This window comes from Rhinolophus ferrumequinum, chromosome 17 (assembly GCF_004115265.2).
Source record: "Rhinolophus ferrumequinum isolate MPI-CBG mRhiFer1 chromosome 17, mRhiFer1_v1.p, whole genome shotgun sequence".
Lineage (NCBI taxonomy): Eukaryota > Metazoa > Chordata > Mammalia > Chiroptera > Rhinolophidae > Rhinolophus > Rhinolophus ferrumequinum.
The window spans coordinates 27,968,262-27,980,569 of NC_046300.1; the positions used below are offsets into that span (position 1 = coordinate 27,968,262).

At 37.0% G+C, this 12,308-nt stretch overlaps 1 non-coding gene across 1 annotated transcript; it reads right to left on the reverse strand.

Annotated features, from left to right (window-relative positions):
* Positions 1-2,657: 2,657 nt before the first annotated feature.
* On the reverse strand, positions 2,658-2,764 carry LOC117037341 (U6 spliceosomal RNA). Its single transcript, XR_004425491.1, has one exon. It is a non-coding gene; the product is annotated as a U6 spliceosomal RNA (small nuclear RNA).
* Positions 2,765-12,308: the final 9,544 nt, after the last annotated feature.

Below are 12,308 nucleotides of genomic sequence, written 5' to 3' on the forward strand. Positions count from 1 at the left end.
TCTATATTATCGTGTATAAAGCTGTCACAGAACAAATGATATGATTAAACAGAAACTATATTAAAAGAAGGTGGTCATAGTGGCACATAAAAATGGTCATGTATATTTGGCATTTTTGCATATTTATTGCTGTGTATCTTTGGCAGATTAATTTCTCTGAAAATAGGGACAAGAGTTGGCTTTCTTATTACAGGAACCCGGGTAATGATCAGAGAGATCCACAGCAAATCCCAGAATCTGAGTTCTCTTATTTATGGCTGAAATTGTCCCTGCAGTCAGTTACCTGAGATCAAATCTTAACCTGCATCTCCATCTGTGAGGATACATGCTTGTGTTGTAACACCACTCTTCTTGACTTTTCTATTGACCTACATTGAAATCCCTAGGGGATAAATCTTTCCATCAACTGACAAGGGATTCAAGTGAACTTTTAAAATCCTTGGTGGGTATTTTAACAAGATGTCTAGGTAGAGATTTAGTAGAAGAAAAGCTTTATTCTGAGTTACCAAAGGTTTAGACCACAAGTGAAAGCTAATCAAAGATTCTTCCTTTCTCATGTAGCTTTCCATAGGTGACTCTGTATACTTAGAAAAACTTGAGCAATCGCTGTGGATCTGAAGAAGCTTCTTGTCTGGAATCTATCATATATTTTTAATTCTGAAAATTTATAAAAGCTATTTCTTGGGCAATTGGGAATGATATCTCTTTCTAGTGAATTATGAAATATTCCCTATATTATTTCCCTTCATCTTAGGTTAGACTATTTGTGATCTCCTTTGTTGTTCATAACTTGGAAGATGAATATTCCCTTATGCTTGGCTCAAATATCATTTGAAAAAGATCCTTCACCTCAACAACTTCTCCGACATGACTTTCTCACATATTTGCTAGTAGCGATAGAGATACTTCTAAAATGATTAACTGGAAACTTTAGGAAATAAGGATGACCAAATTTAATGGGGTTCAGCGTAGGTGTAGTCCTAGAAGATATCTATACTCCAAGCTACATATATTTTTTTGAAAATCTATTGCCCTTCATTTTGAAATAAAATGACAGAAGATGACTTTGTAACTATAGGCTGCTTTCTCCTCTCCCTAACCCATTCTTGGTGACTTTTCTCCAATAAAAAACTTTTCAAAATACAATAATAATAATAATGATAATAGTAAATCTTCTCAAAAAATCTATACCTCTTCCCATACAGTGATGGTGATACCCATCCATTACACAGTGAAGTCTCTCATCTTCATGGACAGATTTGCTGAAACAATTTTATATGTCATTAGGCTATCACAATATCACAAGGTCAAGTATAAATCATTCTTATAGATAAATATCTGTGGTCATGTGATTGAAAATACTTGTAGAATAATTTTCTAGCTGTGGAAATCTCCATCAAATTGTATATGCAACTTTAATATTTGACAGATATTGTCCAATTACCCTTTAAGAAAGTGATAATTTAGCATACTGACAACTGATGTTTTATTAGCCATGAGAACCATTTATCCTTGTCTTTTGTCAATTCTTCCAAGGCATAACTGATTTTTTATTTTAATATTTTTAACTTTTTCATATACTAAGGAAATTAGCACTTTGTCTTTGGTTGCATATACTTCCTCCAGACTGTTCACTTCGTTTGCAGTATTTATTTTGGTACTAGGTTTTGTGTCCTGATAGGAAAGGGATTCTGTACTCAAAGATTTTCACGAGGGAGGGAGGGAGGAAGGGAGGGGTAGAGACAGAGAGAGAGAGAGAGAGAGAGAGAGAGAGAGAGAGAAAGAGAGAGAGAGAGAGAAAGAGAAAGAGAAAGAGAGAGAGAGTTTCTGGTACTTTTATATTTCATTTTTTAAACTATCTCAATCTTTGAGCTTCTGGGATTTATGTCTTAGTGCAAAGGATGAATTGGAATCCAGTTTAGTTTTTAAATGCTAGTTGTTTTAGTATCATTAATTGCCCATTGATATGAAGTATGAACTTTATCAAACTTCTACCATATTTGTGTGTAATTCTGGTTTTTCTATTCTTTATCACTGAGCTCTATATTCGGTCTCCAGCACGAAGATGCTTTAATTACTGTAATGTGCTTTCATACCTAGTAAGACTCGTTCCCATTCGTTATTGATAATATGTGTGTATGTGGAGGAAAAAGTTGGGAACTTCGTGAAAACTGAGGAGAATTTTATAGTTTACTAAACTATAAATCCTGGAACCTAGTTTTTTTCTTTTCTTTTTTTAAATTTATTGGGGTGACAATTGTTAGTAAAATTACATAGACTTCAGGTGTACAATTCTGTATCACATCATCTATAAATTACATTTTGTGTTCACCACCCAGAGTCAGTTCTCCTTCCATCACCATATATTTGATCCCCCTTACCCTCATCTCCCACCCCTCACTCCCCTTACCCTCTGGTAACCATTAAATTACGTTCCCCAGATTAATTTTCAAAACCCCGTGGCCATCTTGTGGTTACTGATTGTTTTCTAATCCCCTCACCTTCCCCTTTACCCCCCCCCGCCCATCTAGCAACCCTCAGTTTTTCCTCTTTGTCTCCAAAACTGTTTCTGATTAGTTCATTCACTTATTCTTTTCTTTAGATTCCGCATATAAGTGAGATCATATGGTACTTATCTTTCTCTGTCTGACTTATTTAAAAATATGGAATGCTTCACGAATTTGCTTGTCATCCTTGCGCAGGAGCCATGCTAATCTTCTCTGTATCGTTCCAATTTTAGTATATGTGCTGCCCAAGCGAGCACCTGGAACCTAGTTTTTATTTTTCAAAATGCTGCTGTTGGTCTTAGGCTCTCAACATCTTCTGTGATGGAATACTTCAGGCATTGTTGTGTTTCTTCATTTCTTATTACAACATTGTGTGTAGATTATGCCTTTTGGACAAATAAAATTTTGAAATATTGGGACTGTTATCAACTACTAAACTTCAGATCCTTGTTCTTGGACACAGTTTTAAAAGGCTAATGCCAAGAGAAACCATATTTTTAGCATTCATCTGAGCATGAAGACTTTTCTTACAGAGGAGGAAATACTTAGAATACGTGGCCGTGGCTTATGTCAGGATACGAGAATGGCACCAAAATTATACATTTTCCATAGTGAGTGACAGCGGTACTATGATTTCTCAGTGAACTACAAGCTAGCTGTATCCACGATAGCAAGAGTTCCAAGGAAGATTAATAATGAATGAACTTGCACAAATGACTCTCAACTACATTCATGATTCCTGTCAACTTTTGCTAAAGTCTTATCAATTTTCAAGGCCAAATTTGAAAGTGGCTTTTTCCAGAAGCATTCTCTGATTCTTTGGTCATATATCATCTGTCTCTCCTCTATTTTCCCATCATCCATGGTTTGCAGCTCCATGACCCCAATCTCTGCCTCTGCCTTCACATTGCCTTCTCATATAGAAGTATCCCTTTGCCTCTCTCCTTTAAGAACTCTTATGATAGCATTTTAGATTCGATGTGGATAGTCTAGGACAAGATCCTTAACTTAATCACATCTGCAAAGATTTTTTTTCCATTTATAGTTTCTAGGGAGTAGGACTTGATATCTGTGGGGATATTATCCAGCTTACTACAGATATGTAGCATCCAATCCAATGAAATATAACTTTTTTATTTTTTTTATGTTGAGTCTGTTTCTCTATTTGAAAGTGAAGGCTAAGGTAAAAGGCAGTGTCCATGCTGACAAGGTTTTGGTACAAATGAAGACTATGTATGACTATATATAACATATTTATTGAATATAATTTACATTTAATATAATTTATATTTAATATAATTATACCATTTTAAGTGTTCTAATGAGTTTTAATAAATTTATACACCCATATAAGCACACCTACAGTCAACATACAGAACATTTTTATCAGCCTGCAAATGTCCCTTGTGTTCTTTCCATTGAGATCTGCTTTGAGTCACTATAGATTCAATTTGTCTTTTCTAGTTTCATATAAACATAATACAGTATGCTTCTCCCATTCATCATAATGCTTTTGAGATTCATCCATGTTGTTGCATGTATTAGAGATTATTCCTTTTTATTGCTGAGTAGCATTTTGCTCATCCCCTGTCGGTAGACTTTTGGGTTGTGTCCAGTTTGAAACTATTATGAATAAAGCTGCTATGAAGATTTGTGTGTAAGTCTTTGTGTATACATATGCTTGTCTGTTTATTTTCATTTTCCTTCCTTTAGAATCTTATCTTCCTATTTGATTTTCCACAGCTTTAGTGAGCCATGTCTTGAAAAGGACAAACATGGGCGAACTTAGTATAAATGCGGCGTTAGTGTTTTTAGGACTCCCCGCCTTTTCTGTCGTATTATGGAGACACAGAGAGCGGTCACTTCAAAGAAAGAATCCAACTTCTCTTTTAGTTGGGATTTAATCCTTTCACCCAACCAAGCAGACAGTAGTTCCATTGAGAAAACAAAAGAAATTGGAAGGGATGTGAGAGCTGGGAAATAGTATAAGCAAGTAATTATCTGACTCAGTCAGAGGGTGGGCCAACTTGAATGGGGTATTGCTTGCTGAATTAGACTGCAGGGGATCAAACGTGAATCTAACTTGAGATGTAACCAACTTTCTAAACTACAGAAAGTTCAGGCTCCATTAGTTTTCTTTGTTTTTCCTTGCCGTAGAATTCTTATAAGAACGAGACAGATGGTGTTAATATGGAACCATCAATCAATCATATGGTTGATTCTTTTTTCATGCTGCAAGTGATTTGATGATGTAAGGAATATCAACAGTCAATGCGTTCGCACAGATGCTTTATCCCAGGGACTGAGAGGATATCTGAGGCTAAGCCTAGCCCCGCTTCTAATGTCTTGTTCTAACCCCAAGGAAGGTACTGAATGCATTAAAGCCTCTTTGAGAGGAGAAAGGTAGAATTGAACATTTTAGCTGCTATGGCAACAGGTGCCATTTACATCTATGGTTTTGTTCTTGGAGAAAATATAGTCAATAGCAGAAATGGGGACAGGATAGGAGGGGGAAGTGGAACATGTGGTTCCGAGACCTTCTGGCCCAACCTCTATGCAGAAGATTTAACAGCAATAAAGCCAGAATTCCCAGTGTAGGGAATTTCCATTCCCAACACTAATTACATCTGCATACTGAGGTACAGCTCTGAAAATTTAACGTATTCTAAACCACAGTGTCCTTACTCAATTTCCCCTGATAGAGGAAAGATAGAAACTTATATTAAATAGAAACACTAGGTATCTTATTATGCTCCCAATAGCAACATATTGAACTATAAGAGATAATACCACTGTCTCAACAATTTATCTATTTATCAATTTTTAAAACTGAGGCTTTGAGAAATACACTATAATTCCTTGGTAATTGTGTAATGATATAACTAGTTACATATTAATAATAATTATTATTTTCCTTATTTCCAATGGTGTTAAAATAATCAGTGCTCTCTTCTGCTGCCTTTCTCCTCACACCTCCTACCATTTTTCTGTCCCTCACTTCTTTTCTCTGTGTTCAAGTGTGGCTGAATTCTAGGTTGAAAACTTCTTTCAGGTTTTGGGGAAACTGTTTGATGCGATACACATTATTTTGTGCTCTCTTTAAATTTAAATTTTCAGTTACAATTGACATACATTATATTAGTGTATAACAAAAAAACTAAAAATGGAGCTATTGTATGACCCAGCAATTCCATTCCTGGGTATTTACCTGTAGAAATCCAAAACACTAATACGGAAAGATATACGCACCCCTGTGTTCATTGCAGCATTATTTACAATAGCCAAGATATGGAAGCAACCTAAGTGTCCATTGATAGACGAATGGATAAAGATGTGGTGCATATATACAATGGAATATTACTTAGGCATCAAAAAATGAAATCTTGCCATTTGTGACAACATAGATGCACCTAGAGGGTATTATGCTAAGTGAAAGAAGTCAGACAGAGAAAGACAAATACCATATGATTTCACTTGTATGCGTAATCTAAAAAACAAAATAAGCAACATAGAAACAAACTCATAGATACAAAGAACAAATTGATAGTCGCCAGATGGGAGAGAGTTTGGGAGGATATGTGAAAAAGGTGAAAGAGATTAAGAAGTACAAATTGCCAGTTATAAAAATAGTCATGGGGATGTAAAGTACAGCATAGGAAATAGAGTCAATAATATTGTGATAACTATGTGTGGTGTCAAATGGGTACATGCTCTTCAGATAAGAAGCCTAGAAGTGCTGGATGTTAATAATGGTCCGTTAGTCCACACTGTTGGGTCCGAACGTGGGGAGTCTGAGGAAGTGAGAGATTGAGTGTGATTTTACCTAGCAGAGTAGCTACACTGCTACAGATTTCAGGTGGCCTTGCAACTCAAAGTGAGCCCTGAGTTTTACTGGAAGATCCAGAACCTTATGAGGTGGTAAACATGGCAAATATAGGGAAGACAACTGAGAGACTGGCTTGGTGTCAAGAAGATTTCTTAAGGACACAGTTTCTATAACACAAGAAATCTGATCCCATCTCTTCATTCATTTATGCATTCATTAACTCTTTCTTCACTCATTTAAACACATATTTATTAACTTCTATGTTGTTTGCTGGCATAATGATGAGCAAAATAGACAAGGTGTCTGTTCCCAAAGAGTTTCAAGTCTGATTAAGAGAGAGAGATTAATCAAATAAGTAACACACGTTTTTAATTTAAATCCTGTGATAGAAATTCTCGTAGTTCTCTGAGTATAAATCTAAAAGTAATATTTGAAGGTTAAATTGCTACACATATCTCATTGAAATTTCCTGTTTCATATTAAAACTATAGTAAACCAAGTCCAGCCTCTTCACATAGCTTGTAAAAAATAAATAATGATTTAATGAGGAAGAGAATAAAAAGGTGACATTGCCTGCCTTTTTACAGATAACATTTTAAAAGAAGGAATCCCAGCAGTCCTTATATCCCTTAAGAAAGGACTTAAAGCTTGCAACCTTGTACTGAATATAAGAAATAAATTTGTATTAGCTGAGTGAGAAATCATTGAAAAGAAATCTGGAGCCCTTGAAGATAAAGGATAAAAGTTTGTCCTAGGCTTGTTCGTGGGATGATAAATCATCAACACACTTCTAACTAGATTCCCTGAGATTCTCAGGTACGAGTAAGCCCAGCACCTCTTATGTGTTCCAGTCTACAGGCTTCAGTAAAGTGGAAAGACATCCAAACGTTAATGCTCAAAACATAGTTTTATACAGAAACTGAAGGTCTTTTCCCACTCGTACAGAGAAAAAGCAGTAACTAATCAGAAAAACGAATAAACACAATCAAGGACAAATCATTTCTTGGAACTACATATAGGGTTATTATCACACAGCTTAAAGTGGAAGGACTGAGATCAGGGCAGGTCTGTGAGGTGTCTTTCTGATTCCATATAACGTGAAATCTCATCAAGAAGGAATGGACTCTGAAGAGGGCACACACCAAGAAACAAAGTTTGTCACATATTACCTGATACATGATCTGGAATTGAAAGTCATCAGGACTTACCTGGGGATTTTGTCAGGGGTTCCAATAGTTCTTAAAGACAGGTGAACTCATGGGATTATCTACCTAGGGGCCAGTTTAGTATCATCATTACCAACACATCTCCATCCCAATAGCCTTGAAGTGATACCTGATAGCTAATGTACTGTATAGTATTAATGTATGGTGATGGTGAAAGAAACTTTGACACTAATAAAGAAATAGTACAACAGGAAGACTCAACCCTGAAGGAATGCATATGTTTTAAGCATTATAATTACATTTTCAGTTGATGTTGGGTTTTGCCAAGGTAGAGAAAAAAACCGGTTAGCCAAGAAAAAGTCTACTTCCTTTCATTACTATAGGAAAGACTATGGAGGATATAATAGAAAAGGTAACAAGTAAGAGAGAATTGAGAGTTGTTGAATATCTACAACGTGGCAGAAACCATGCTGATGTTTCATCTCTAACATCTCATTTAATTATTAAAACACACGTTTATTCCTTTTTTATTTTTTTTTTCCAGAAACTGTTAGAAAACTGAGGGCCAGAGATATTATGCAACTTTCTCAAAAGTCACATATATAATAAATGGTAGAACAAGAATTGGAACCCAGGAATGCAAAATTTCAAAATTCATGACTTTTGCAAGCCTTTCAAGAAGACTAGAGAAAATATTTGGGAAAGAATCTAAGATTTTGGATTCTAAGAATCTAGGACTCTGGGGAAGAGATCAGAATGGACTTTTGAAAGCACAAAGCTGGAGGAAGGACCATATAATCCAGGAAGTCAAGGGACTGGTATCAAGTGCCAAATATTAGCACAGAAAGAGGTAGAACAGGGAGCCATGAGCACTGTTCAGTGTGTAAGTCTTGAAATTCATTTTATATTCCCACAAATAATCAGGGAGTGGCACTGAGAACTTGAATGATCCAAGGCCCTTGAGCCTGGATTCTGTCCTTGGATCTTCCATTTACACGTCATGTGACTCCTCTCAGATTTCCCTATGCATACACTGGAGCTAATAATACTGTAGTTATTGGGATAAGATTTAGATGGAAGTTAGGAACAATCAACATAAGATGGATAGTAGAACCATCTGTACGAGACGTGGAAAACACACAAGCCAATCAGGGAGGTAAGACGGTTGCGAATTTTGAGATTCTATAGGAAGCAGAAACCTAATCAACTGAATTGTAACTGGACAGTCTGGAAAAAGGCTGTGTGGAATGACAGGGCAAAAAAATCACGAGTGCTTTCCTGTCCTGTCCAAAGGGGAAAACAGCCTTTAGAACTGCTCAACTTTGGATGAAAGACTTTTAAAATCAATGAATTCCTTTTTACCTTATGGTTTGCTCACCAAGAAACCCAATGGCCATTCCTTTTTTTTTTTTTTTATACCTACTTTTATACTGAGAAGGGCTGGAAGGGCATACTCCTCCCACTCTTATTGTATTGGTTATCTATTGCTGTATAGCAAATTCTCAAAACTTATTGGCATAAAACAACACATATTTGTTATATTACAGGATATGTGGGTCAGGATACTGAACACAGCTTAGCTGGGTCTTCAGCTGCAGGGTCTCTTACTATGCTGTTATCAAGATGTAGGCAGAGGCTGCAAGGTTCAACTCAAAGTTCAACTGGGGCAGGATCAGTTTCCAAGCGCACTCAGTAGTTGTTGGCAAGATTCAGTTGTCTGTAGGCTGTCGGGCTGAAGGGCTCAGTTCCTTGCTCGGTATTGGCCACAGGTTGTCTTTAATTCCTTGCCTTGTGGCACTTTCTGTCGTAGTAAGTAAGTGAGAAGAACCCAGAGAGACACATTACCAGCAAAAGAGAGAGGACAGTCTTTTGTTACCTAATAACGGAAGTGATCACATCACTTTTTCTCTATTTGTTAGAAGAAAGTCACTAGGTCCAGCTCACACTCAAGGCGGGGCAGGGAGGGGGGAATCAGACAAAGGTATTAACACTAGGAGACAGGGACCGTTGGGATCCATGGCAGAAGTTTCCTATCACACGTAGCGGTCTAAAAACTGTTGTAGCAAAGATATTATTGAAAATGAATATAGCTGATTTCTTAGAGGAAAAAAAAAATCTGAAATCCCCTTCACTCTCTCAAATTTCCTCTCTGCAAATAAAAAATTTAGCTGTTTGTTTTTTAATAAATGAATCGCAGCGAGCAAATCATTCCTTCTTGTATTATTTAGGGCAATAAAAAAGCAACCACACTGTAGCTTTGTTCTTAACGTGGCCTCCAGCCATAGCCCTGTTTTTGAGCAGCCTCCTTCTGGGCAGGCCCAGGTGAATAATGTAAGCCGATGTCCCTTGACATATGGTTTTCAAAGTATATTTACACTCCATGTGGGTCAATAACCTTGATATTTGGCAGCGGCCTCTCAGCAGATGATGGAAATATTTTATCTCACATTTAAGCCAACTCTCCTGCGTTGATATTTCAACTTACAGTATAGGAATGAATTAAGGGGAAGAGGGAGAGAGGGCATCAAGGAAGGGATGGGAGGAAGGGGAGGAAAGAAGGGCAGAGACTTTTTTGTTAAGCCTCAAGCTTTATAAATAATAAGGGCATTGTTCTAAAAAAACAAAACAAAACAAAACAAAAAAACCCAAAACAAACAAGCAAAAACCAAAAAACAAGGTCTAGCAGCAAGCATAAGAATTTGGGGGCCTCAATAATAAATGTTTAACCCAGAATAGTTCAAGTGGGACAAGTGTCACGTTTAACTTGTGCCTGCTTCATGAGAGGCTGAGGAGAAAGGTGTCTGCCTGTCTTGAATGTCTGTGTGTGAATGCCTTGCCATTTTGGTTTAGTTGAAGGAATGAAACCCTTTGTGTTTGTGTATATTTCTGTTCTTTTTGCCACCAGCAGCAACTGAGCTATTGATTTGGAAAATTCAGAGAATGTAAGCCGTAAGAAATGATGCCATTTCCTTTGATTTCTACTTTTTGGAAAATAAGGATGATGTTGCTAAGTATTTAGGTGATTTATTTGCTGGATAATTGATACTCTAAGGTATACAAATCCTCTCAAAGTCCCTCAAAGAGAGCTACATTAAGGAAAGAGGTTATTAATGATTAAGAAGATTGTATGGAATGTGCTGAGTGGAGGCCCTGCCCATCTGTAGGGTCCAGTTTGGAATAAAGATATTCCACTGTATTAATATCCTGTTTATATCCTGTATATTCCACTGTATTAATATCCTGTTTATATCCCACTTTTGCGTGCGCAGTTGATGGAAGCACAGGAACAGATCTTTAAGAGTGGCTAACTCAAATCTCCCCAGGTCTGCAGACATCCTGGCTGCATGTAGTGGGGCATACTCCCCAATTCTGCTACTTTGCATCTCAATTCACTAGATATTTAAAGGCTGTCTCTTACCCCAGCCTTTCTGCTGAACATTGGAGTTAAGTGAATTGACTGGCTGAGAATCCGTCTTAACATCAGAGGGAAGAAGGGATGCAATTCACTCTGGTTGTTCTAGATGCTGTGTATCTTCAAGCTTTGTAAGTTGGGGGATGAGCTCCTTGAATTACTCTTTCTCTTGACTCGCTATCTTTTCCCATGCTTCCACGGACTATCAATTATAGTTTGGGTCACATCTTAGTAGAATTTTTTTCTGAGCCTTACTTTTCTCTTCTTTCCCCATCATTGGAAGAGCTTAAACCAGAAAAGGTTTTAGCAGCCAAGGGGTCCAATTCAATTTACCTGGTACATTGCCTCCACACTGGCTTGACCAGTCGTCATTTAGCAACTCTGACCACTGTGTTACCATTTCCTTCAAAATGCCAATTGCTCTACTATGTGCCCAACTTTCAAAACAGAGTGTATGTCCCCATCCATGGCCATTTCTTCTTGTCTTTTGGTTTTTGTACACGTGAGTTGTGCTGTAACGGGAATGTATCCCTTTGATGGTCTTTGAAGCTTCATGAAGCAAGAAGGAGGAAGAAAGGATGCTCTGACCTATCAATAGACACTAAGAGACGTTGTTTTTCTATTTTTAAGAACGTTGATGGTAACTGACAGGAAATAATAAACTAATAGCCACAAGCATATTGATGGTTCAAGAGAGTAATTCATTTAGTGGGAAGGTTAATTGATTGGATATGTGTGTGTGATAAAAACATCTCAAGGTGATATTTTAATGGATAGTCCTATCACTAGTGAGAAGGATAAGAGAGAAAAGAGGATTGAAACTTGGTGTTTTGGGTGTGCTCGGTCTGACTCTGTGCTAACCAGGGTGAGAGGCGATGTGGTTTCCGGAGGGTTTTTGAGCAGAGGAAGCAGTGACATTCCAGATGCTGAGGCATAGCTTATTCACCTTGTACCCTAGACATGCTCTTCATTTCACTGCTGTCTGTCAAAATTTGCAGTAAAAGAAGTAAAGACATGCCAGAGCTCTTCCATTCCATGGATTAAAGTGGAGCTATCGCATTTGTTAATGGTAGAAGAAAGACTTGGTTCCCATTAAAGGAATTTTAGGCAACAAAAATGTATGGACACAGTAGTCAATTCATAACATGCTTACAAGAACTACAAACCCTGTTAAGAAGTCCATATGCTAAAACATTTTTAGAAAAAATAATGAATATGTAGTGTCTGCGAAAAACACATGTTTATTATAAGCAGTTATCCTGATGATGTTTTTGAATAAAAACACTCCTTTAAAAAATACTGTCAAGGAAAACTTTACAGTTTAAGAAGTAATTTTAATACATATGATTTCATTTACTTTACATAGAATGATCGTATGTAAATAGAATTACCTTGTG